The sequence below is a fragment of the Pseudophryne corroboree genome, chromosome 11 (assembly GCF_028390025.1).
Source record: "Pseudophryne corroboree isolate aPseCor3 chromosome 11, aPseCor3.hap2, whole genome shotgun sequence".
Lineage (NCBI taxonomy): Eukaryota > Metazoa > Chordata > Amphibia > Anura > Myobatrachidae > Pseudophryne > Pseudophryne corroboree.
Window position 1 is genome coordinate 342,334,011 of NC_086454.1, and position 27,500 is coordinate 342,361,510.

The window sequence follows — 27,500 nt, forward strand, 5'->3', positions numbered from 1 at the left end:
CCCTTTCAGATTACAAAACCGGATTTTGTACACGGATGCAACCCGGCTGAGACCCCTTTCAGAGTGGCATCTGGATCCGGGGGAATACAGGTACAGTGCCGGCGCTTCGAGATGAGATCATCTCCAATCGCCAACTCTTCCTATGCTGTGAACGGGTCCGCGTACCTCCCAACATCTGGAGGCTGCGACCTGGTATTCCATACGCGGCGAAGCATAAAAAAAAGGGGCGTGACTTCACGTGAATTACGCGAATGCGAGCCACGTATCCCATTTCCATCACAGTGGAGGCATGACCTCTTTGAGCTGCTGGTCGTACCCCCAGGCCCTCTGCATCACTGGAATAGACTCTGTGCGCATACCGTCTATTCACCACCACTCTGCACTGAACTGACCAGAGCAGCGAGTGATAGGAAGCCTCCCAACTGCCTCCCCCTCCTCCCACCGCGGGACACTGCAGCTTGCAGGAAGGACAGCGGGACCGACCCCAAAAACGTGACTGTCCTGCGAAAATCGGGACAGTTGGGAGGTATGGGTCCGGGTCATATCAACGCAGATTACCCATTCACACTGAGCCTTACCCGAGGTCCTTCTAACTAGCAGGGTTGGATTCCCAGGTCACTGGACCCAGATGGAGCCATTTCCACTGCCAGAAATCCCGGGTTCATGTGCAATAACCATGGACCTACATATCGGGCAATAAGGGGTATTAGTAATCAGAGAACACGGGCGCACAGATCTCACCAGCAGGAGCATGTTCTCTAGCACTTTGTGGGCAGTTTCTCTGTCCATTCCTTCTCTAATGCCCCTGATATTCATGACCTGGCAATAACACATAAAACATATTAGGAGAGAGAATTATCATCCAAAGATAGCAATTGCCACAATTCTACCTTATTCCCACATATTCTAACCAAATCCATTCCTTATTCAGGTTTGTTAGCGGACCAAAAAAGTTAGCAACTGGGCAAAACCATGCTGAACTGAAGGTGGGGCAGATGTAACATGTGCAGAGAGTTAGATCTGGGTGGGGTGCATTCAAATGTAAAAATAAAACAGCCAGTATTTACCCTGCACAGAAACAATATAACCAACCTAAATCTAACTCTCTATGCAAATGTTATATCTGCCCCACCTGCAGTGCACATAGGGCCTAATTCAGACGTGATCGCAGCAGCAAATTTGTTAGTTAATGGGCAAAACTATGGGGGTCATTCCGAGTTTATCGCTCGCAAGCTACTTTTAGCAGCCGTGCAAACGCATAGTCGCCGCCCACGGGGGAGTGTATTTTCGCTTTGCAAGTGTGCGAACGCGTGTGCTGTGCAGCCAAGCGGTACGAAAAAGATTTTTGTAGTTTCTGAGTGGCTCTGGACTTACTCAGCCCTTGCAATCACTTTAGTCTTTTTGGTCCCGGAATTGACGTCAGACACCCGCCCTGCAAACGCCTGGACACGCCTGTGTTTTTCCAAACAATCCCTGAAAACGGTCAGTTGACACCAATAAACGCCCTCTTCCTGTCAATCTCCTTGCTATCGGCTGTGCGAATGGATTCTTCGTTAAATCCATCGCCCAGCAACGATCCACTTTGTACCCGTACGATGTGCCTGCGCATTGCAGTGCATATGCATGCGCAGTAGTGACCTGATCGCTGCGCTGCAAAAAACAGTAGCGAGTGATCAACTCAGAATGACCCCCAATGTGCACTGCAGGAGGAGCAGGTGTAACATGTGCAGAGAGAGTTAGATTTGGGTGGGGTGTGTTCAAACTGAAATCTAAATTGCAGTGTAAAAATAAAGCAGCCAGTATTTACCCTGCACAGAAACAATATAACCCACCCAAATCTAACTCTCTCTGCACATGTTATATCTGCCTCACCTGCAGTGCATATGGTTTTCCCCATTAGTTAACAAATTTGCTGCTGTGATCAGGTCTGAATTAGGCCCATAGTTTTGCCCAGTTGCTAACTTTTTTGATTTGCCAACAAACCTGAATACGCCCCTTTATCCGCAAAATAACCTATTGTACAGTGGGTAGTAACGTACCAGTGGTAGCGCCCAACCAAACTCCTGCTCAGCCACGCCAGTCATAAACGGAACAGGACTACTCTCCTTATCAGCCAGAATCTGTTCTACAGGCTTAGGAAAGAACATTCCGTCTATGCTTCCGGGAAGGGTCTCCATGAAATTCTGCACAGATAGAGAAAGCAATAGATAGATCAGGTCAGCGGCATTCATAGGGCATCATAACACGTGTGCAGAAGGCACATATATCAGATCTGTCTGTAATCATAGTGGACTCAGGCAGTTACACAAAAGGAAATATATGTGTGTGGGGAGGGGAGGGGAGGAGGGGGGCAGTTACATTTTTATTGTGAGGGTAGTTTGTCAGCTTGTGTGCTTGCTGGTAGCTCAGCATTCATGGAAAGGAAGAGCAGGGAAACAGGGGAAGACGTAAACCCAATTTTGATGCAGTTCTTTTATAATAGACAATGGTTTTGTGACAGCGGCCACAATAATTCCCAAAATGATTGTACGCAGCCACTGGGACACGTAAAGATACTGGTGGGCGTCTCGGTACAGACCCAGGCGGCTGCGGTATTTGCATATTTCCGCACAGCCGCTGCACACACATTCACTGCTGTGGCGTCGTTAGCGCACATCACTATTTCAGGCCCTGTGTGCAGTGACACTGTATTGTAGAAAAGCCACTAGTCAGGGCCTATGTGGCAGCATGTTGTACACACAGTCTGTATATTGATTGTATGTGGCTTGTATAACTCCATATTGTGCCCACATATCCTCTCCAGCCTTCTGGAGCATACGAGAGAGACAAAGCCGTAGATTCTTCTTAAACAAACCGGTATGGGTGGAAGCCGGCTCAGCGTGTCTGTGGTCTCTGAATCACGCTGGCACCGAGTCTGTAACTATGTGACTTTCCTTCCACATCTGTATTAAAGCTGAACCCAACACAGAACATCACTAGAACAGCTATACATGTATGTGCGTATAGACTACATATGAATAACATGCTATGTTCCTCTGCTATCAGCCAAAGACCCCAGGATCCCAGCTTTACCGCAGGAAATGTAGGCCTGACTCAGAGCTGGCGATCTTGTGACTGCTACCAGCAGCTGTCTGTAGTGATGTGCATTTAGGGTTTCTTCATGTCATAGGTGAGAACTGTACGGTGGTGCTCGTTACCTGTATATATAGCATTCCCTGTGTGCCCAGCATTATACTGTGATACAGGGTAATACAATGACATGTACAGTACCAGGACAGAACTTATAGCGATGATCTCCTCTTCAGTTTTTGTCCTGAAACAGTCCAGTATCTTGTTCTGGTCACAGCCGGACACATTCGCAATTACCTGCAAAAGTAATTATTATCCGGTTACAAGAAGATCTGCAGTGATTCCCAACATTCACTGGTGACAGCGATTCCACATTGCATATGTTTAACACTTGAGCTCAGCTTTGAGGTGACTATAGGGTTGGCTTCCCCTGCTATAGAGCAACCTGTACCTAAACAGATAAAAACTCACCAAATGTCCAGCAATATATTCCGCTGCCCCCGTGTATAATGCCCACATGTATATACTGATGCCCCGTGTATAACGCCCACATGTATATATACTGCTGCCCCTGTGTATAATGCCCACATGGATATACTGCTGCCCCTGTGTATAATGCCCACATGTACTGTATAAACTGCTGCACCTGTGTATAATGCCCACATGTATATACTGCTGCACCTGTGTATAATGCGCACATGTATATACCACTACACCTGTGTATTACGCCCATATGTATATAGCGCTGCACCTGTGTATAATGCCCACATGTATATACTGCTGCACCTGTGTATAATGCCCACATGTAAATACTGCTGCACCTGTGTACAATGCCCAGATGTATATAGCGCTGCACCTGTGTATAATGCGCACATGTATATACCACTACACCTGTGTATTACGCCCAGATGTATATAGCGCTGCACCTGTGTATAATGCCCACATGTATATACTGCTGCACCTGTGTATAATGCCCACATGTATATACTGCTGCACCTGTGTATAATGCCCACATGTATATACTGCTATCTTTTATTAAGAAAAATTGCAACATACATTACATAAATATGGTAAAACTCATAAAAATAGGACATACAATATACATTGAATTGTTGCCCAATAATCCAAACCAAAAAGCAACAAAGCTTGTATAACTATACGCAATGTCAAAATTGCTTAACATCTAAGCAAAAAACAACCTACTGTATTCGAACAATACATATCATAACCATAAGCAATGAAAAGATGAATGAAGTCTTTTAGTCACATGCAAACCGCTTTAATTAAAAAAACAGAAAAAAGAAAATCTACGGGAAGGTGAAGGATAGGAAGCCATAAGATGAACAAGAAAAGGACTTCTGCTACCCACTCAAGGGGGTTTCAGGTGGCGCCAGAGCCTGGACCACCCGACAGCATCCAACCTCTTCCTATCCATATCCATCATCCTCTTAACCTCGTGCAGAATATTTCCCACTACCTCCTCACAGGGGAGGACCTTTGCTCTGAGGGAAACCTGACACCGTGCACCCCATGTGTGAAACCTAACTGCTAAACTAACTATAAAAATTGTGGTTAAATCAAACCTTCTATACCCTTTGAACGCCCCATAAACCCACTCAGGGTAACTAAGCCCCGAAAGGCACGGGATGCGTAAGGCCCTTGATACCGCTCTGTAAACCTTTATATTGAAGGGACACTCAAGGAGGAAATGGTCCATTGTCTCCACCTCCCCTAGACATTCCTCACGTGGGCAGCCACGATCATTGGCACTTCGACACTTGAGGTTACCCCGCACATAAAGCCTCCCTTGGAAAGAAAGCCAGGCAATATCTCTGAACTTCAGTGGGATTCTTTGTGAATGAATCAAAGACAACCCATCTGAGCAGACACTGCCTGGGCAGTCCCTTAACGACAGCGGAGCATAAAAGTGAGTCCGCAAAATTCTTCTCTCCATCTCCCTTCTAGAGAAGTCTTTGACTTCACCCACCTCCAGCCCCCAAAGCCTCGTCATCTTCAAGCACAGTATAACGTAGATCGGGAGGTAGCCATGCCGGACTCGAAAGGTTTTTACTTGGCCACCATCCATCCATAACCTGAGGAAGGGAAACACCCAGGCCCTAAAACTCTCTACCCATCGAGGGGGAGTTCTTAGAAACAAACTCCCTAGATTCAGTTTTAAAAACGTTGTAGCAAAAAACACCACAGGGTTGACCATACTCAGCCCCCCCTGTTCCCTCGATCTGTAGGTGATCCCTCTCTTGACCAGATTCATTCTATTCCCCCACAACATCAGGAAGAATAAAGAATTCATCTTGGTCCACAAAGACTGTGGCAAGAAGCACACATAACTGACATACAGAAAAAGCGGAATCAGATAGGTTTTGCATAAGTCAACCCTCTCCCTGAGAGAAAGTTGCCACCTTCTCCAGGACTGCACCTTCCTGGTAGCATCTTCCAGCCTCTTCTCCAAATTCTGAGTGGCATAATCACCGCGGCCAAATTTGATACCTAGAATTTTTATCTCTGGACTGGCGCGGGGGAGGCTATCCGGAAGGGTAAATTTATCACCTTCCTCCCCCATCCAGAAAGCTTCACACTTATCCTGATTGATTCGGGAGCACGAAGCCTCAGAGTACTCACAGATAAGATGTTCCATGCCACGTGCCTCTGCCACAGACGACAAGACCACAGTAACATCGTCTGCGTAGGCCACCACCCTCAGCGGCAACCCAGGGCCCAGCTGAACCCCTGCCACAGCACCGCTCTCAATCCTCCGCACAAAAGGATCAATTGCAAATACATATAGAAGGGGGCTCAGGGGACACCCCTGACGGACACCCGAGTCGACCGCAAAAGCAGGGCCTACCCAGCCATTGACAAGTGGGAAGCTCTCAGCCTGATTGTAAATGACACGTAGCCAATCTACCACCCTCGCTGGAAGACCATACCTCTCCAGCACAGCCCACAGGTACTGATGATTAACTCGGTCAAAAGCCTTGGACTGATCCAATGCCAGCAAATACTTGCCCCATTTTTTCAGCACGACATTGCTCCACAGCCTCCCGGATGCCAAGGACAGCACTAAAGGTGCTTCGGCCTTTTACAGTGCAATGCTGAGACGGAGAAAGTAACAGCCCGGAAACTTCCATCAGCCGATTAAAAAGTACCTTTGCCAGAATCTTTCTGTCTGTATTGAGAAGAGCGATGGGGCGCCAGTTCTCAACACGCACCGGGTCCCTACCTTTAGACAATAATATGAGAGCAGAGGATCTCATAGAGGGAGGGAGTGATCCCTTACCCAGACAAAAAAGCAAAACACTGAACCCTAAAGTGACACAAACCGAAGGACAGGGCATATTCAACTTGAGCAGCCATGTACTTAACAAACATCAAGTTAGTGCCCTAGATAAGGGACTCAAATTTGCACCTACAGCACCGTTAAACAAATTCGAAACTTATCTGGAAATACAAAAATTTACACGTAAGCTTACACTAAAGAAATACTTTCAGAAGACCCCGCTACCACAACATAAACCAGACAAAGATGACCCTTTTTCTCACACTTCTCTCAAACCCAAGTCACAGTTTATCCCAATTACATGATGGGAAACCATATAGCGACATTCACCGATATGGTGGAGAAAGACGTCATGAGACTAGACGACAGACCTAATAGACTTAGGAAACACAACATGACCAATAAGGAACAAAGAGCACTGACAGAACTCAGCAAAAATACTAACTTGGTAATCAAACCGGCTGACAAAGGGGGAGGGGTAGTACTTCTTAACAAGGATGACTATATGAAGGAAGCCAACAACATACTGAGCGACACGAGCACCTACAGAAAACTACAAGGAGACCCCACCCATACATTCAAACAGCAACTACAGACCCTACTTAGAGAAGGGTTGGACAAAGGGATCCTCTCGGCACTGGAACACACATATCTCAACATACAACATCCAATCATACCAGTATTCTACTACCTACCAAAAGTACACAAAAACCCAACAAAACCACCAGGCAGACCGATCATCTCCGGAATAGATTCAATCAGCTCAAATCTCTCACAGTATATTGATGTCTTTCTACAGCCATACGTTAAAACTCAGAAATCCTATCTTAGAGACACTACTGACATCCTTAGAAAGTTAGAATCAATCACATGGAAAGAGGACTACTGGTTAGTCACAAGCGATGTCACTTCTTTATATTCCATCATAGATCATGCACAGGGAATAGACAGCACACGTCATTACCTCGAACAAGACCCCAATATGTTACCAGACCAACGAGAATTCATTTTGGGGGGCATAGAGTATATTCTCACCCACAATTACCTATGGTTTAACAACAACTATTACCTACAGACCACCGGGGCCGCTATGGGGACGAGGTTCGAGCCAAGTTACGCAAATCTGTTCATGAGCAAGTGGGAAGACGATATAATCTGGTCTGATGTGGAGCTTGGTGCGAACCTCGTCCTCTGGACCAGATTCATAGATGATATATTCTTCATCTGGAAGGGAGATGAAGAATCACTCAAAAGTTTCAATACACACCTCAATCAGAACGATCGGAATCTCAAACTCACCACCACATATAGCAAGGAAAAAGTACAATTTTTAGATCTCAACATTTTCATAGATGAAGATCGAATACACACAAACACTTACAATAAAACTGTCGACGTGAACAGTAATATACTAGCCACCAGTGGGCATCATCCGACATGGCTCAATGGCATACCAATGGGACAATTTAAAAGACTTCGTAAAAACTGTTCCAAAATGAGTGATTATGAAACACAGGGGAAGGTTTTGAGTGACAGATTTAAGGAAAAAAAACTACCACACCGAGACAGTACAAGTAGCCTTCGAAACAGCAAAAAAGATAGAGAGGCCCGCACTCCTTAACTACAAAGAGAAGCCAAAACAGATGACACAAATCGAAGAACCACTGTTCATAACACAATATTCAGACCAAGCCCATCAGATCAAAAAGATCATCACAAAACACTGGCAGATATTATTGCAAGATGACAATTTAGCTAAAGTTCTACCCCCTAACCCCAAAGTCATCTATCGAAAGGCTCCTGACATAAAGAAAAAACTAACACACAGCCACATACCGCCACCAAATCAGATACAAACCACAATAGATGGGTCACAGAACAAAGGAGGTTTTTACCATTGTGGGACCTGCTCAGGTTATCATATGGTAAAAGCAAGAAGCACATTACCCACTATCATGAAAAAATCCGCAACTAACTCATACAGTTACAAAATCAAAGACAGAATCACATGCCACAGCAAAGGCATCATATACTTACTAGAATGTCCATGTAAGTTACAGTATATAGGGAGAACCGTCCGACCACTGAAAATCAGAATCAGTGAACACATTCGCAATATTAAACGAAAAACAGAAGATCATCCGCTCTCATTACACTTTAGAGACCATCATGAATCAAACCCCGCATTACTAAAGTTTACGGGGCTGAAAGAAATCAAGAAGAACTGGAGGGGAGGGGATTATATACAAAAAATAAATAAAGAAGAGTTACGTTTAATAATTTCCTTTGGCACACTAGCACCAAAAGGGTTAAACATTGATAATGAAATAAGGTCTATCATCTGCAAGTAGAACCAATCATTTAGTATACAGATATCCAATACCCAGAAAAAGCCCACAGGTAACATAGGATTATAAACCACTCCAAAGTAGGAAAGTTATATATATCCCAGATATTTCATAACAATACCAAAGAATCCACTTTACCACAATTGTTGACACACAAGAAACATCTTGAATTTTTGAAAAGCTCCGTGATCAGATAGCATACTAACAAGCCACATACCATTGCCACATAAAACACATAAGAAATATCCCGACGTAACGTAACATCTTCCACAATAGTAAGCTTACCAACAGGCACTATACCATTTGCTCTAACAACAAGATTCACACCATCACTGGTATACAATAACCGCAATTCTCATTTAATTTTACATGACCAAAGTATATTATGTTCATTGGTTAATGCACCTTGGTACCGATGACTGAAATTCAGAAACCCAGACACACAACCAGAATCGTATTATTTGTCTGAGAATACAAATGCCTAACAAAAAATAATTAAGAAACACCACTATGGACCTTTTAAAAAAAAAAAATTCATTTGCATTGCCATGTTTTCATACTTTCCCTGTTTCTGAAACTCACAAATGGGACAGATTGCAGGAACATGTGATCTGCCCCCTGCAATACTGACAACCTCAACCACCAATCAAATCAGTGGAACAAAGGAGGAACTGATGCTGGTCCCGCCCGCAAGCCAATTTAACACCCAATACTGACAACCTCAACCACCAATCAAATCAGTGGAACAAAAGAGGGACTGATGCTGGTCCCGCCCGCAAGCCAATTTAACACCCACCACTATCAGAACACTGCAAAGACTCCCAGAGGAAGACCGATCCGGTTGAAACGCGTTGGAGGAGACGACTAAGAGACATCAAACCATTGGAGGACAGGAGAGTGCTGTTAGACCCTCGGACCTACGGCGCAGACATCGGTAAGCAGTACAGACGGACGGGCAGCAGGAGGACCACACAGGTGAGTACTCCGTTGTGGGGAGGTGCAACACTGCCACAGGCTCTGTTTAGATCCTGCGGCTGAGCTCCCCCCCACGCGAACACGACCAACCCAGCAAGCGGCGCAGGCACACGGGGAGATCCCTAACAGGACGAACCGGAGAGCGGGTGCGCGAGCTGAGGGACGAGTCTGTCCGGAGCTGCCAGGAGGTTCCCGCTGCCCCCCGCACCTGTACATCTTACAAGTACGGCCGCAACGATAGTGCACGAATACCTGACTTCCACACGCAGAGGTACGGGACGCCGTCCTCTGCAACTATATGAATCTAATTACTAAAGACAGATTTTTAAAGCCCACACAGTCCGGTCAGGACTAGAGACATTTCCACTGGAAAATCTATATTTGACTTTTATAGCAACACAGCCAGATTGAATCATTACATATATATAATTTTTCCAGCCCATTGGCCTTTGTGTCAGAACACACACGCCAAGAACCCAAAGGATTTAATCACCAATTTGAGTGATTAAAGGACTGAGTTAAACAGGTGCTCCCCGTGGAGCACACATTGTGATTACCACCTTTTTCATGTTCCACAATATTATCTGCACCGTTTCATTATATTGAGTGTCATATTTGATACATGTGAAAGTAAAACACACCTTTATATAAGTATTCATTTGCATAATTTCACGAGTGCTCAAACTGTAGGGGATGAGCGCAGTCAGGTGAAAACCAGATATCCACATTTCATTAAATACCTCCATGAGATGAGGAGCCAATATGTCTGAAAAAGCTTTAAAAAATTCAGATGTTAAGTTAACCCATCTGGGCCCGGAGATTTTTTTATAGACAAACCGTCTATGACTCTCTTGACCTCCTCCACTGTCACATCACTGCCCAAAGAGTCAAAAGAAGGATCAAGTTGCTCAAGTCCAGGTGTCTCCCTCAGAAACTGATCCATCCTCTCTCTGATGAGTGGCTGCTCAGACAAAAGGCTGGAGTAATAGGACCTGATGACTCCCAAAATACCCTCCCTGTCTTCATGAAGAGTACCCTGGTCATCAAACAGGCCCCGGACCTCCCTCAAATCAACTGATTTTCTGCAACTCTGGTAGGGATCAGGCGAGTGGTACTTTCCATTATACCTCTCCAGAATCAAAGAAGCCAGGCGATCGTACTGATATTCCTTCATCTGAGCCTTCACCCGGGAGATTTCCCCACTATCTCCACGCTCAGAGATCAAGAAGTCCAGTTTCTTCTCAGGCTCTGGTAGATACATCTTTTTGTCAAGTTTTTCCTGGCTACCAGCCTTTGAAAAAGCCTTCGAGTCCTCTTTTTACACTCCTCCCACCACTCAGACCTACTCCAACCAGCCTCCAGAAGTGTTTCCTGTAGTTGAAGAAAGTCTCTAAAGGACTGTCTAACTCCCTCATCCTTTAGGAGCTTGGAATTCAAACGCCAAAGGCCCCGCCCTTTCTGAGGGGTTTCTGAGACGTTCAAAGCAACACACAGAAAAACGTGATCGGAGAACTCTACTGGCTTTGTCTCAGGAGGCAAAGTTTTCGAGGACTCCTTAACAAAAAACCTATCTATCCTAGACCTACGACTACCACAATGATAGGTGAAACCTGTGAGGTCTGGGAAATGGCGAACGTGCACATCCACCAGACCAGCATCTCTAACCATGCTAACTAGAAAATTGGAATCATAGCCCAGGGTCGCCTTTGTGTCCCCTCTATCTTTTGGCCTAATGACGGTGTTAAAATCACCTCCAAAGACAATCTGCCGAGCCGTAAAAAGAAACGGTTTTATCTCCCTGAAAATACATTTCCTGTCCCACTTTGAATGGGGCCCATAGATGTTTATTAGCCTCAGGTCATGTCCTCTCAGGTTGACATCTAAAACCATGCACCTACCTACCTGTAAATCTTTAATCCTGTGCACGTTTACCATATCAGTAAAAAGCACTGCCAACCCACTGGACGCCTCGGCCGCAAGAGACCAGAAGGAAGGCCCCCGCTTCCACTGACACTTGGCCCGATGGAGTGTGGCCAAGTCACCTACCCTGGTCTCCTGCAAAAATAAAAAGTCAACATCAACCGTGTTGATAAAAAAGAAAGGCCAAGAAACGAGCACGTTCAGAAAACACGGAAGCCACATTAATGGTGGCACATCGTATAGGTTGGGGATCCATGTTTCTTAGATTATAGAGGTAGGACCCCATTCACTTTTTCTTTGCTTGTCTTTTAGAATCCTCATCCGAGGATCCTACTCTTTTACACGTAACCCCGAAGGGAAGAACATCCTCATCGGACAAAGAGATTTCTTCCACCTCCCCCTCCTCCACCCCACCAACAACTGAGACCGCAGTCTCACAGAACAGACCCTTAGATCCCTGTACAACAACACCCTCCCTAATATCACACCCCTCCCCATTTGCAACCCTGTCTGGGGGAGGATCCGGATCAGGGACTTTTGGGGCAATAATACAAGAACCGCCCCCAGGATCATCCCCACCAGAGGACGCCAAAGGAGAATAGGTAAGGCTCCCCGCCTCAAGGCTAGGAGTCTCCTCCACCACCATCACCTCTCCCGGAGATTGAGGGGCCTTCCCCTCTGAACTCTGCACTACCTCAACCTTATTTAATAACGGTACCAAGGCCTGGCTTAACTCTGTCCCTGTAGGATCCCACTCTAGATCCCCCTGAGAACTATCTAAGTGCTTGGTTTTGCTCTGAACTTTACCACATCCCCCCTTTTCCTGTTTAGCTTTGACCGTAACTGCCACCCCATCAACAGACAGATTAGAGGCCTGTTTTGGCTTTTTACTTTTAGAAGTATTCGGAACAAACACTAGCTCTTTTCCCCCAACCATGACTACCTCCCCCTCATCCTCATCATCAGCAGAGGACAAAACGTCAAACCTATTAGAGCATACAACGTCCACCCCCTTCTTTTTCAGCTTCTTCCTCCTGCCTTTACTCACTGCCTGAAAAGATGCTTCCCCCCTTTCGACCTGGACTTTCCCTACCCCACCAGCTTCTAGTTTCCTCAACATATCCTGATGCTGTAAAGCAACCACCATGTTATCCTCATGACTGGGCCTGATTTCTAGTGCCTCCTCAACCACCCCTGCATCATGATTATGCAATGCTTTAGGGCACCGACTATAGGGATGGCCATCCGCTCCGCAGAGATTGCACCTCACCTTATTACACTCACGGGACCCGTGCCCCATCTGGCCACACAAAGCACATTTAACAACCGTACAATCATTACTAAGGTGGCGAAAGTCACCACACTTGTGACAAGTTCTGGGCTGCCCAGGATAGAAGCACTGAAGTCGGTCACGGCCAATATAAGCAGCAGATGGTATGTGCTTAGTCTCAGCCCCTACCTGGTGCAACCTCACAAAGGTCGAATAGGCACCACCCCAGACCCCCTTAGTGTAATCAAATTTCTCAAGTGGGGACAACACTGTGCAGGACCTGGACAACCAATATACAATATCCGCAGACGGTAGTGACTCATTGCGCACCAGAACAGTAATCTTTACCCTATCCTGCCTGGTGATGGTGTTGGTTTTAAAATGGCAGTACGGCTCCTTGGTCTTGTTCTTCTCCCATTGGGAGCCAAAAGCTTGCAAGCCATTCAGGGAGAGGAAGCTCAGATCAAAGTCAGGAGTTCTCACCGGATGGATGCACGCAAAAAGGTCTGCGGCCCTAAAACCCAGCGAGAATACTATATCCAAGAACTCTGACTTTGAAGGAGCCTCCCCTTCCCCAACCCATCTAAACTGAACCATATTACACCTTTTTATAGGCTGACCCCCACTTACCCCAAGCTGAGGACCAGTACTAGCCCAACCAGAACCCTCCAAAGTTTTGGCATATGAACCAGATCCTGGTCTAACCACAGGAGAGATTACAGGGAGACCCTTGGGTGCTTGAACATATACCTTCTTACTGACCTCTATACCCGCACTACCAGCCATCCTAGTTTGGTTTGCCTGGATCAAGCCTACGGCCGCTAAAGCCCTCACAGGCATATCCATATCTCCGTAAACTGTTTCTACTAGTGTAGTCTCCTCAGGGGTTAAGCTGCTTTTATCAACTGCCGGCAGTCCTTGGGCCAATCTTTGCCCAGTTTTTAATATGGCTTCATACTCCGGAATTCCCATTGATGCAGTTAATGATGTCACTCGTGATGTCACACATGATGCGTCTTTGGCCCCGCCCCCCTCAGCCAGCACAGCGACTAAGCCAGAGCCAGTCGCTGCCGGCTTACAGGGAGAGCCAGCCTCAGCATCTACCACGGCCCGCGCCATCCCCATATCCGCAGCTTCAGAGACAAGTGCATCGGGAGCAAGTCCACAGGAAGCAGTAGCAGCCACCAGAGCTCCGGCACCCGCCGTCACCCCGGCAGCCACCATGCCCCCTGCACTGCCACCACCCAGCACTCTCTCTGGGAGAGACGCCTCCCCCTCATGGAAAGCACAGGATGACGTCATCGCAGGGTTCCCCTCGGTATCCACGGCACCAGACGCAATCCCAGAGGTTTCACCTCCATCATGGCCCACGATATCCACCACTTCTTCCGCAGTCTGGCTGCCCACTTCCATGTCTTCCACTGGAACTATGAGCCCAGATGCCGCCACAGAACCCGTCGGGACCAGGCCGCCATTACATCCGCCATCTTGTCCTGGTATGGACTCTAGCAGTGCTTTTTCCTTTTGCAATAGAGCCTGATCCTGCAACATTTTAATCCTCTTTTTAACTGCAGCCAAAGTGTCATTCAGCTCCCAAAGTTCATCTTTCAGGGCAACTCTCTCCCATCTGCTGCTACAGTTACGCCTTCTTTATTTATAAGTAATGCGGGAGTATATACGGTTCTGCTCCATTCTTAATTCCTCTAGACTCATATTCATGTATTTATCACTAGAGGATGTTGAATCCTCCAGGCTGCAATCAGAAACCTCAGCATCTCCACCTGCAGCACTAACCCCCGCCCCACCACAGGCAAGTTCATTCACCTTATCACCTCCCTGGGTTACCTCACCCAGAGAGCCGGCATTCTGTGGTTTGGGGGTCTCCAGTTGGGGATCCTGTTTCATCACCGGACCCACAATCACTGGAAATGCTGTACTGTCCAAATCCTCCAGCACTGAGGCTTCCACTGCAATCGGTAGGTCAGAATTCCCAGGGCCTCCCTCAGGCCTTGCAGCCTGGAACTCTCCGTCATCCTCCTCCCCAGGAGGATCCATCCTCCCCTGGGAGGCTCCCAGGGGAAACACTGCAGGCTTTTAAGAAGAACCAGGGCCTAGGAGCTATACACTGTGCACCTGTGTATAATGCCCACATGTATATACTGCTGCACCTGTGTATAATGCCCACATGTATATACTGCTGCACCTGTGTATAATGCCCACATGTATATACTGCTGCACCTGTGTATAATGCCCACATGTATATACTTGCTGCACCTGTGTATAATGCCCATATGTATATTCTTCTGCACCTGTGTATAATGCCCACATGTATATACTGCTGCACCTGTGTATAATGCCCATATGTATATACTTCTGCACCTGTGTATAATGCCCACATGTATATAGTGCTATCTTTTATTAAGAAAAATTGCAACATACATTACATAAATATGGTAAAACTCATAAAAATAGGACATACAATATACATTGAATTGTTGCCCAATAATCCAAACCAAAAAGCAATAAAGCTTGTATAACTATACGCAATGTCAAAATTGCTTAACATCTAAGCAAAAAACAACCTACTGTATTCGAACAATACATATCATAGCCATAAGCAATGAAAAGATGAATGAAGTCTTTTAGTCACATGCAAACCGCTTTAATTAAAAAAACAGAAAAAAGAAAATCTACGGGAAGGTGAAGGATTGGAAGCCATAAGATGAACAAGAAAAGGACTTCTGCTACCCACTCAAGGGGGTTTCAGGTGGCGCCAGAGCCTGGACCAGCCGACAGCTTCCAACCTCTTCCTATCCATATCCATCATCCTCTTAACCTCGTGCAGAATATTTCCCACCACCTCCTCACAGGGGAGGACCTTTGCTCTGAGGGAAACCAGACACCGTGCACCCCATGTGTGAAACCTAACTGCTAAACTAACTATAAAAATTGTGGTTAAATCAAACCTTCTATACCCTTTGAACGCCCCATAAACCCACTCAGGGTAACTAAGCCCCGAAAGGCACGGGATGCGTAAGGCCCTTGATACCGCTCTGTAAACCTTTATATTGAAGGGACACTCAAGGAGGAAATGGTCCATTGTCTCCACCTCCCCTAGACATTCCTCACGTGGGCAGCCACGATCATTGGCACTTCGACACTTGAGGTTACCCCGCACATAAAGCCTCCCTTGGAAAGAAAGCCAGGCAATATCTCTGAACTTCAGTGGGATTCTTTGAGAATTAATCAAAGACAACCCATCTGAGCAGACACTGCCTGGGCCTTAACGACAGCGGAGCATAAAAGTGAGTCCGCAAAATTCTTCTCTCCATCTCCCATCTAGAGTAGTTTTTGACTTCACCCACCTCCAGCCCCCAAAGCCTCGTCATCTTCAAGCACAGTATAACGTAGATCGGGAGGTAGCCATGCCGGACTCGAAAGGTTTTTACTTGGCCACCATCCATCCATAACCTGAGGAAGGGAAACACCCAGGCCCTAAAACTCTCTACCCATCGAGGGGGAGTTCTTAGAAACAAACTCCCTAGATTCAGTTTTAAAAACGTTGTAGCAAAAAACACCACAGGGTTGACCATACTCAGCCCCCCCTGTTCCCTCGATCTGTAGGTGATCCCTCTCTTGACCAGATTCATTCTATTCCCCCATAACATCAGGAAGAATAAAGAATTCATCTTGGTCCACAAAGACTGTGGCAAGAAGCACACATAACTGACATACAGAAAAAGCGGAATCAGATAGGTTTTGCATAAGTCAACCCTCTCCCTGAGAGAAAGTTGCCACCTTCTCCAGGACTGCACCTTCCTGGTAGCATCTTCCAGCCTCTTCTCCCAATTCTGAGAGGCATAATCACCACGGCCAAATTTGATACCTAGAATTTTTATCTCTGGACTGGCGCGGGGGAGGCTATCCGGAAGGGTAAATTTATCACCTTCCTCCCCCATCCAGAAAGCTTCACACTTATCCTGATTGATTCGGGAGCACGAAGCCTCAGGGTACTCACAGATAAGATGTTCCATGCCACGTGCCTCTGCCACAGACGACAGGACCACAGTAACATCGTCTGCGTAGGCCACCACCCTCAGCGGCAACCCAGGGCCCAGCTGAACCCCTGCCACAGCACCGCTCTCAATCCTCCGCACAAAAGGATCAATTGCAAATACATATAGAAGGGGGCTCAGGGGACACCCCTGACGGACACCCGAGTCGACCGCAAAAGCAGGGCCTACCCAGCCATTGACAAGTGGGAAGCTCTCAGCCTGATTGTAAATGACACGTAGCCAATCTACCACCCTCGCTGGAAGACCATACCTCTCCAGCACAGCCCACAGGTACTGATGATTAACTCGGTCAAAAGCCTTGGACTGATCCAATGCCAGCAAATACTTGCCCCATTTTTCAGCACGACATTGCTCCACAGCCTCCCGGATGCCAAGGACAGCACTAAAGGTGCTTCGGCCTTTTACAGTGCAATGCTGAGACGGAGAAAGTAACAGCCCGGAAACTTCCATCAGCCAATTAAAAAGTACCTTTGCCAGAATCTTTCTGTCCGTATTGAGAAGAGCGATGGGGCGCCAGTTCTCAACACGCACCGGGTCCCTACCTTTAGACAATAATATGAGAGCAGAGGATCTCATAGAGGGAGGGAGTGATCCCTTACCCAGGCTTTCATTAAATACCTCCATGAGTTGAGGAGCCAATATGTCTGAAAAAGCTTTAAAAAAATTCAGATGTTAACCCATCTGGGCCCGGAGATTTTTTTATAGACAAACCATCTATGGCTCTCTTGACCTCCTCCACTGTCACATCACTGCCCAAAGAGTCAAAAGAAGGATCAAGTTGCTCAAGTCCAGGTGTCTCCCTCAGAAACTGATCCATCCTCTCTCTGATGAGTGGCTGCTCAGACAAAAGGCTGGAGTAATAGGACCCGATGACTCCCAAAATACCCTCCCTGTCTTCATGAAGAGTACCCTGGTCATCAAACAGGCCCCAGACCTCCCTCAAATCAACTAATTATCTGCAACTCTGGTAGGGATCAGGCGAGTGGTACATTCGATAATCCCTCTCCAGAATCAAAGAAGTCAGGCGATCGTACTGATATTCCTTCATCTGAGCCTTCACCCGGGAGATTTCCCCACTATCTCCACGCTCAGAGATCAAGAAATCCAGTTTCTTTCTCAGGCTCTGGTAGATACATCTTTTTGTCAAGTTTTTCCTGGCTACCAGCCTTTGAAAAAGCCTTCGAGTCCTCTTTTTACACTCCTCCCACCACTCAGACCTACTCCAACCAGCCTCCAGAAGTGTTTCCTGTAGTTGAAGAAAGTCTCTAAAGGACTGTCTAACTCCCTCCTCCTTTAGGAGCTCGGAATTCAAACGCCAAAGGCCCCGCCCTTTCTGAGGGGTTTCTGAGACGTTCAAAGCAACACACAGAAAAACGTGATCGGAGAACTCTACTGGCTTTGTCTCAGGAGGCAAAGTTTTCGAGGACTCCTTAACAAAAAACCTATCTATCCTAGACCTACGACTACCACAATGATAGGTGAAACCTGTGAGGTCTGGGAAATGGCGAACGTGCACATCCACCAGACCAGCATCTCTAACCATGCTAACTAGAAAATTGGAATCATAGCCCAGGGTCGCCTTTGTGTCCCCTCTGTCTTTTGGCCTAATGACGATGTTAAAATCACCTCCAAAGACAATCTGCCGGGCCGTAAAAAGAAACTGTTATATCTCCCTGAAAAGACATTTCCTGTCCCACTTTGAATGGGGCCCATAGATGTTTATTAGCCTCAGGTCATGTCCTCTCAGGTTGACATCTAAAACCATGCACCTACCTACCTGTAAATCTATAATCCTGTGCATGTTTACCATATCAGCAAAAAGCACTGCCAACCCACTGGACGCCTCGGCCGCAAGAGACCAGAAGGAAGGCCCCCGCTTCCACTGACACTTGGCCCGATGGAGTGTGGCCAAGTCACCTACCCTGGTCTCCTGCAAAAATAAAAAGTCAACATCAACCGTGTTGAAAAAAATCGAAGGCCAAGAAACGAGCACGTTCAGAAAACACGGTAGCCACATTAATGGTGGCACATCGTATAGGTTGGGGATCCATGTTTCTTGGATTATAGAGGTAGGACCCCATTCACTTTTTCTTTGCCTGTCTTTTAGAATCCTCATCCGAGGATCCTACTCTTTTACACGTAACCCCGAAGGGAAGAACATCCTCATCGGACAAAGAGATTTCTTCCACCTCCCCCTCCTCCACCCCACCAACAACTGAGACCGCAGTCTCACAGAACAGACCCTTAGATCCCTGTACAACAACACCCTCCCTAATATCACACCCCTCCCCATTTGCAACCCTATCTGGGGGAGGATCCGGATCAGGGACTTTTGGGGCAATAATACAAGAACCGCCCCCAGGATCATCCCCACCAGAGGACGCCAAAGGAGAATAGGTAAGGCTCCCCGCCTCAAGGCTAGGAGTCTCCTCCACCACCATCACCTCTCCCGGAGATTGAGGGGCCTTCCCCTCTGAACTCTGCACTACCTCAACCTTATTTAATAACGGTACCAAGGCCTGGCTTAACTCTGTCCCTGTAGGATCCCACTCTAGATCCCCCTGAGAACTATCTAAGTGCTTGGTTTTGCTCTGAACTTTACCACATCCCCCCTTTTCCTGTTTAGCTTTGACCGTAACTGCCACCCCATCAACAGACAGATTAGAGGCCTGTTTTGCTTTTTACTTTTAGAAGTATTCGGAACAAACACTAGCTCTTTTCCCCCAACCATGACTACCTCCCCCTCATCCTCATCATCAGCAGAGGACAAAACGTCAAACCTATTAGAGCATACACCGTCCACCCCCTTCTTTTTCAGCTTCTTCCTCCTGCCTTTACTCACTGCCTGAAAAGATGCTTCCCCCCTTTCGACCTGGACTTTCCCTACCCCACCAGCTTCTAGTTTCCTCAACATATCCTGATGCTGTAAAGCAACCGCCATGTTATCCTCATGACTGGGCCTGATTTCTAGTGCCTCCTCAACCACCCCTGCATCATGATTATGCAATGCTTTAGGGCACCGACTATAGGGATGGCCATCCGCTCCGCAGAGATTGCACCTCACCTTATTACACTCACGGGACCCGTGCCCCATCTGGCCACACAAAGCACATTTAACAACCGTACAATCATTACTAAGGTGGCGAAAGTCACCACACTTGTGACAAGTTCTGGGCTGCCCAGGATAGAAGCACTGAAGCCGGTCACGGCCAATATAAGCAGCAGATGGTATGTGCTTAGTCTCAGCCCCTACCTGGTGCAACCTCACAAAGGTCGAATAGGCACCACCCCAAATTTCTCAAGTGGGGACAACACTGTGCAGGACCTGGACAACCAATATACGATATCCGCAGACGGTAGTGACTCATTGCGCACCAGAACAGTAATCTTTACCCTATCCTGCCTGGTGATGGTGTTGGTTTTAAAATGGCAGTACGGCTCCTTGGTCTTGTTCTTCTCCCATTGGGAGCCAAAAGCTTGCAAGCCATTCAGGGAGAGGAAGCTCAGATCAAAGTCAGGAGTTCTCACCGGATGGATGCACGCAAAAAGGTCTGCGGCCCTAAAACCCAGCGAGAATACTATATCCAAGAACTCCGACTTTGAAGGAGCCTCCCCTTCCCCTACCCATCTAAACTGAACCACATTACGCCTTTTTATAGGCTGACCCCCACTTACCCCAAGCTGAGGACCAGTACTAGCCCAACCAGAACCCTCCAAAGTTTTGGCATATGAACCAGATCCTGGTCTAACCACAGGAGAGATTACAGGGAGACCCTTGGGTGCTTGAACATTTACCTTCTTACTGACCTCTATACCCGCACTACCAGCCATCCTAGTTTGGTTTGCCTGGATCAAGCCTACGGCCACTAAAGCCCTCACAGGCATATCCATATCTCCGTAAACTGTTTCTACTAGTGTAGTCTCCTCAGGGGTTAAGCTGCTTTTATCAACTGCCGGCAGTCCTTGGGCCAATCTTTGCCCAGTTTTTAATATGGCTTCATACTCCGGAATTCCCATTGATGCAGTTAATGATGTCACTCGTGATGTCACACATGATGCGTCTTTGGCCCCGCCCCCCTCAGCCAGCACAGCGACTAAGCCAGAGCCAGTCGCTGCCGGCTTACAGGGAGAGCCAGCCTCAGCATCTACCACGGCCCACGCCATCCCCATATCCGCAGCTTCAGAGACAAGTGCATCGGGAGCAAGTCCACAGGAAGCAGTAGCAGCCACCAGAGCTCCGGCACCCGCCGTCACCCCGGCAGCCACCATGCCCCCTGCACTGCCACCACCCAGCACTCTCTCTGGGAGAGACACAGGATGACGTCATCGCAGGGTTCCCCTCGGTATCCACGGCACCAGACGCAATCCCAGAGGTTTCACCTCCATCATTGCCCACGATATCCACCACTTCTTCCGCAGTCTGGCTGCCCACTTCCATGTCTTCCACTGGAACTATGAGCCCAGATGCCGCCACAGAACCCGCCGGGACCAGGCCGCCATCACATCCACCATCTTGTCCTGGTATGGACTCTAGCAGTGCTTTTTCCTTTTGCAATAGAGCCTGATCCTGCAACATTTTAATCCTCTTTTTAACTGCAGCCAAAGTGTCATTCAGCTCCCAAAGTTCATCTTTCAGGGCAACTCTCTCCCATCTGCTGCTACAGTTACGCCTTCTTTATTTATAAGTAATGCGGGAGTATATACGGTTCTGCTCCATTCTTAATTCCTCTAGACTCATATTCATGTATTTATCACTAGAGGATGTTGAATCCTCCAGGCTGCAATCAGAAACCTCAGCATCTCCACCTGCAGCACTAACCCCCGCCCCACCACAGGCAAGTTCATTCACCTTATCACCTCCCTGGGTTACCTCACCCAGAGAGCCGGCATTCTGTGGTTTGGGGGTCTCCAGTTGGGGATCCTGTTTCATCACCGGACCCACAATCACTGGAAACGCTGTACTGTCCAAATCCTCCAGCACTGAGGCTTCCACTGCAATCGGTAGGTCAGAATTCCCAGGGCCTCCCTCAGGCCTTGCAGCCTGGGACTCTCCGTCATCCTCCTCCCCAGGAGGATCCATCCTCCCCTGGGAGGCTCCCAGGGGAAACACTGCAGGCTTTTAAGAAGAACCAGGGCCTAGGAGCTATACACTGTGCACCTGTGTATAATGCCCACATGTATATACTGCTGCACCTGTGTATAATGCCCACATGTATATACTGCTGCACCTGTGTATAATGCCCACATGTATATACTGCTGCACCTGTGTATAATGCCCACATGTATATACTGCTGCACCTGTGTATAATGCCCATATGTATATTCTTCTGCACCTGTGTATAATGCCCACATGTATATACTGCTGCACCTGTGTATAATGCCCATATGTATATACTTCTGCACCTGTGTATAATGCCCACATGTATATACTGCTGCACCTGTGTATAATGCCCACATGTATATACTGCTGCACCTGTGTATAATGCCCACATGTATATACTGCTGCACCTGTGTATAATGCCCACATGTATATACTACTGCACCTGTGTATAATGCCCACATGTATATACTGCTGCACCTGTGTATAATGCCCACATGTATATACTGCTGCACCTGTGTATAATGCCCACATATATATAGCGCTGCACCTGTGTATAATGCCCACATGTATATACTGCTGCACCTGTGTATATAACGCCCAGATGTATATGGCGCTGCACCTGTGTATAATGCCCACATGTATATACTGCTGCACCTGTGTATAACGCCCAGATGTATATAGCGCTGCACCTGTGTATAATGCCCACATGTAAATACTGCTGCACCTGTGTATAATGCCCACATGTATATACTGCTGCACCTGTGTATATAACGCCCAGATGTATATAGCGCTGCACCTGTGTATAATGCCCACATGTAGATACTGCTGCACTTGTGTATAATGCCCACATGTAAATACTGCTGCACCTGTGTATAATGCCCAGATGTATATAGCGCTGCACCTGTGTATAATGCCCACATGTATATACTGTTGCACCTGTGTGTAATGCCCACATGTATATACTGTTGCACCTGTGTGTAATGCCCACATGCATATACTGCTATCCTTTATTAAGAAAAATTGCAACATACATTACATAAATATGGTAAAACTCATAAAAATAGGACATACAATATACATTGAGTTGTTGCCCAATAATCCAAACCAAAAAGCAACAAAACTTGTATAACTATACGCAATGTCAATATTGCTTAACATCTAAGCAAAAAACAACCTACTATATACAAACAACACATATTATAACCATAAGCAATGAAAAGATGAATGAAGTCTTTTAGTCACATGCAAACCGCTTTAATTAAAAAAACAGAAAAAAAGAAAATCTACGGGAAGGTGAAGGATAGGAAGCCATAAGATGAACAAGAAAAGGACTTCTGCTACCCACTCAAGGGTGTTTCAGGTGGCGCCAGAGCCTGGACCACCCGACAGCATCCAACCTCTTCCTATCCATATCCATCATCCTCTTAACCTCGTGCAGAATATTTCCCACCACCTCCTCACAGGGGAGGACCTTTGCTCTGAGGGAAACCTGACACCGTGCACCCCATGTGTGAAACCTAACTGCTAAACTAACTATAAAAATTGTGGTTAAATCAAACCTTCTATACCCTTTGAACGCCCCATAAACCCACTCAGGGTAACTAAGCCCCGAAAGGCACGGGATGCGTAAGGCCCTTGATACCGCTCTGTAAACCTTTATATTGAAGGGACACTCAAGGAGGAAATGGTCCATTGTCTCCACCTCCCCTAGACATTCCTCACGTGGGCAGCCACGATCATTGGCACTTCGACACTTGAGGTTACCCCGCACATAAAGCCTCCCTTGGAAAGAAAGCCAGGCAATATCTCTGAACTTCAGTGGGATTCTTTGAGAATGAATCAAAGACAACCCATCTGAGTAGACACTGCCTGGGCAGTCCCTTAACGACAGCGGAGCATAAAAGTGAGTCTGCAAAATTCTTCTCTCCAACTCCCTTCTAGAGAAGTTTTTGACTTCACCCACCTCCAGCCCCCAAAGCCTCGTCATCTTCAAGCACAGTATAACGTAGATCGGGAGGTAGCCATGCCGGACTCGAAAGGTTTTTACTTGGCCACCATCCATCCATAACCTGAGGAAGGGAAACACCCAGGCCCTAAAACTCTCTACCCATCGAGGGGGAGTTCCTAGAAACAAACTCCCTAGATTCAGTTTTAAAAACGTTGTAGCAAAAAACACCACAGGGTTGACCATACTCAGCCCCCCCTGTTCCCTCGATCTGTAGGTGATCCCTCTCTTGACCAGATTCATTCTATTCCCCCATAACATCAGGAAGAATAAAGAATTCATCTTGGTCCACAAAGACTGTGGCAAGAAGCACACATAACTGACATACAGAAAAAGCGGAATCAGATAGGTTTTGCATAAGTCAACCCTCTCCCTGAGAGAAAGTTGCCACCTTCTCCAGGACTGCACCTTCCTGGTAGCATCTTCCAGCCTCTTCTCCCAATTCTGAGTGGCATAATCACCACGGCCAAATTTGATACCGAGAATTTTTATCTCTGGACTGGCACGGGGGAGGCTATCCGGAAGGGTAAATTCATCACCTTCCTCCCCCATCCAGAAAGCTTCACACTTATCCTGATTGATTCGGGAGCACGAAGCCTCAGAGTACTCACAGATAAAATGTTCCATGCCACGTGCCTCTGCCACAGATGACAGGACCACAGTAACATCGTCTGCGTAGGCCACCACCCTCAGCGGCAACCCAGGGCCCAGCTGAACCCCTGCCACAGCACCGCTCTCAATCCTCCGCACAAAAGGATCAATTGCAAATACATATAGAAGGGGGCTCAGGGGACACCCCTGACGGACACCCGAGTCGACCGCAAAAGCAGGGCCTACCCAGCCATTGACAAGTGGAAAGCTCTCAGCCTGATTGTAAATGACACGTAGCCAATCTACCACCCTCGCTGGAAAACCATACCTCTCCAGCACAGCCCACAGGTACTGATGATTAACTCGGTCAAAAGCCTTGGACTGATCCAATGCCAGCAAATACTTGCCCCATTTTTCAGCACGACATTGCTCCACAGCCTCCCGGATGCCAAGGACAGCACTAAAGGTGCTTCGGCCTTTTACAGTGCAATGCTGAGACGGAGAAAGTAACAGCCCGGAAACTTCCATCAGCCGATTAAAAAGTACCTTTGCCAGAATCTTTCTGTCCGTATTGAGAAGAGCGATGGGGCGCCAGTTCTCAACACGCACCGGGTCCCTACCTTTAGACAATAATATGAGAGCAGAGGATCTCATAGAGGGAGGGAGTGATCCCTTACCCAGGCTTTCATTAAATACCTCCATGAGGTGAGGAGCCAATATGTCTGAAAAAGCTTTAATAAATTCAGATGTTAACCCATCTGGGCCCGGAGATTTTTTTATAGACAAACCGTCTATGGCTCTCTTGACCTCCTCCACTGTCACATCACTGCCCAAAGAGTCAAAAGAAGGATCAAGTTGCTCAAGTCCAGGTGTCTCCCTCAGAAACTGATCCATCCTCTCTCTGATGAGTGGCTGCTCAGACAAAAGGCTGGAGTAATAGGACCTGATGACTCCCAAAATACCCTCCCTGTCTTCATGAAGAGTACCCTGGTCATCAAACAGGCCCCTGACCTCCCTCAAATCAACTGATTTTCTGCAACTCTGGTAGGGATCAGGCGAGTGGTATTTTCCATAATCCCTCTCCAGAATCAAAGAAGCCAGGCGATCGTACTGATATTCCTTCATCTGAGCCTTCACCCGGGAGATTTCCCCACTATCTCCACGCTCAGAGATCAAGAAATCCAGTTTCTTTCTCAGGCTCTGATAGATACATCTTTTTGTCAAGTTTTTCCTGGCTACCAGCCTTTGAAAAAGCCTTAGAGTCCTCTTTTTACACTCCTCCCACCACTCAGACCTACTCCAACCAGCCTCCAGAAGTGTTTCCTGTAGTTGAAGAAAGTCTCGAAAGGACTGTCTAACTCCTTCCTCCTTTAGGAGCTCGGAATTCAAACGCTAAAGGCCCTGCCCTTTCTGAGGGGTTTCTGAGACGTTCAAAGCAACACACAGAAAAACGTGATCGGAGAACTCTACTGGCTTTGTCTCAGGAGGCAAAGTTTTCGAGGACTCCTTAACAAAAAACCTATCTATCCTAGACCTACGACTACCACAATGATAGGCGAAACCTGTGAGGTCTGGGAAATGGCGAACGTGCACATCCACCAGACCAGCCTCTCTAACAATGCTAACTAGAAAATTGGAATCATAGCCCAGGGTCGCCTTTGTGTCCCCTCTGTCTTTTGGCCTAATGACGGTGTTAAAATCACCTCCAAAGACAATCTGCCGGGCCGTAAAAAGAAACGGTTTTATCTCCCTGAAAAGACATTTCCTGTCCACTTTGAATGGGGTCCATAGATGTTTATTAGCCTCAGGTCATGTCCTCTCAGGTTGACATCTAAAATCATGCACCTACCTACCTGTAAATCTATAATCCTGTGCACGTTTACCATATCAGTAAAAAGCACTGCCAACCCACTGGACGCCTCGGCCGCAAGAGACCAGAAGGAAGGCCCCCGCTTCCACTGACACTTGGCCCGATGGAGTGTGGCCAAGTCACCTACCCTGGTCTCCTGCAAAAATAAAAAGTCAACATCAACCGTGTTGAAAAAATCGAAGGCCAAGAAACGAGCACGTTCAGAAAACACGGAAGCCACATTAATGGTGGCACATCGTATAGGTTGGGGATCCATGTTTCTTGGATTATAGAGGTAGGACCCCATTCACTTTTTCTTTGCTTGTCTTTTAGAATCCTCATCCTCATCCTACTCTTTTACACGTAACCCTGAAGGGAAGAACATCCTCATCAGACAAAGATTTCTTCCACCTCCCCCTCCTCCACCCCACCAACAACTGAGACCACAGTCTCACAGAACAGACCCTTAGATCCCTGTACAACAACACCCTCCCTAATATCACACCCCTCCCCATTTGCAACCCTGTCTGGGGGAGGATCCGGATCAGGGACTTTTGGGGCAATAATACAAGAACCGCCCCCAGGATCATCCCCACCAGAGGACGCCAAAGGAGAATAGGTAAGGCTCCCCGCCTCAAGGCTAGGAGTCTCCTCCACCACCATCACTTCTCCCGGAGATTGAGGGGCCTTCCCCTCTGAACTCTGCACTACCTCAACCTTATTCAATAACGGTACCAAGGCCTGGCTTAACTCTGTCCCTGTAGGATCCCACTCTAGATCCCCCTGAGAACTATCTAAGTGCTTGGTTTTGCTCTGAACTTTACCACATCCCCCCTTTTCCTGTTTAGCTTTGACCGTAACTGCCACGCCATCAACAGACAGATTAGAGGCCTGTTTTGGCTTTTTACTTTTAGAAGTATTCGGAACAAACACTAGCTCTTTTCCCCCAACCATGACTACCTCCCCCTCATCCTCATCATCAGCAGAGGACAAAACGT

The 27,500-nt window shown here is 47.2% G+C and overlaps 1 protein-coding gene across 1 annotated transcript in view; it reads right to left on the reverse strand.

Moving 5' to 3' along the window:
• Positions 1–3,293: 3,293 nt before the first annotated feature.
• Positions 3,294–27,500, reverse strand: part of LOC134969752 (putative inactive carboxylesterase 4) — a 127,913-nt gene continuing 103,706 nt past the window's right edge. Inside the window, exon 8 of the mRNA XM_063945909.1 lies at positions 3,294–3,366. The gene's annotated coding sequence lies outside the window, so the exon portion shown is untranslated. The remainder of the gene's footprint in view (positions 3,367–27,500) is intronic.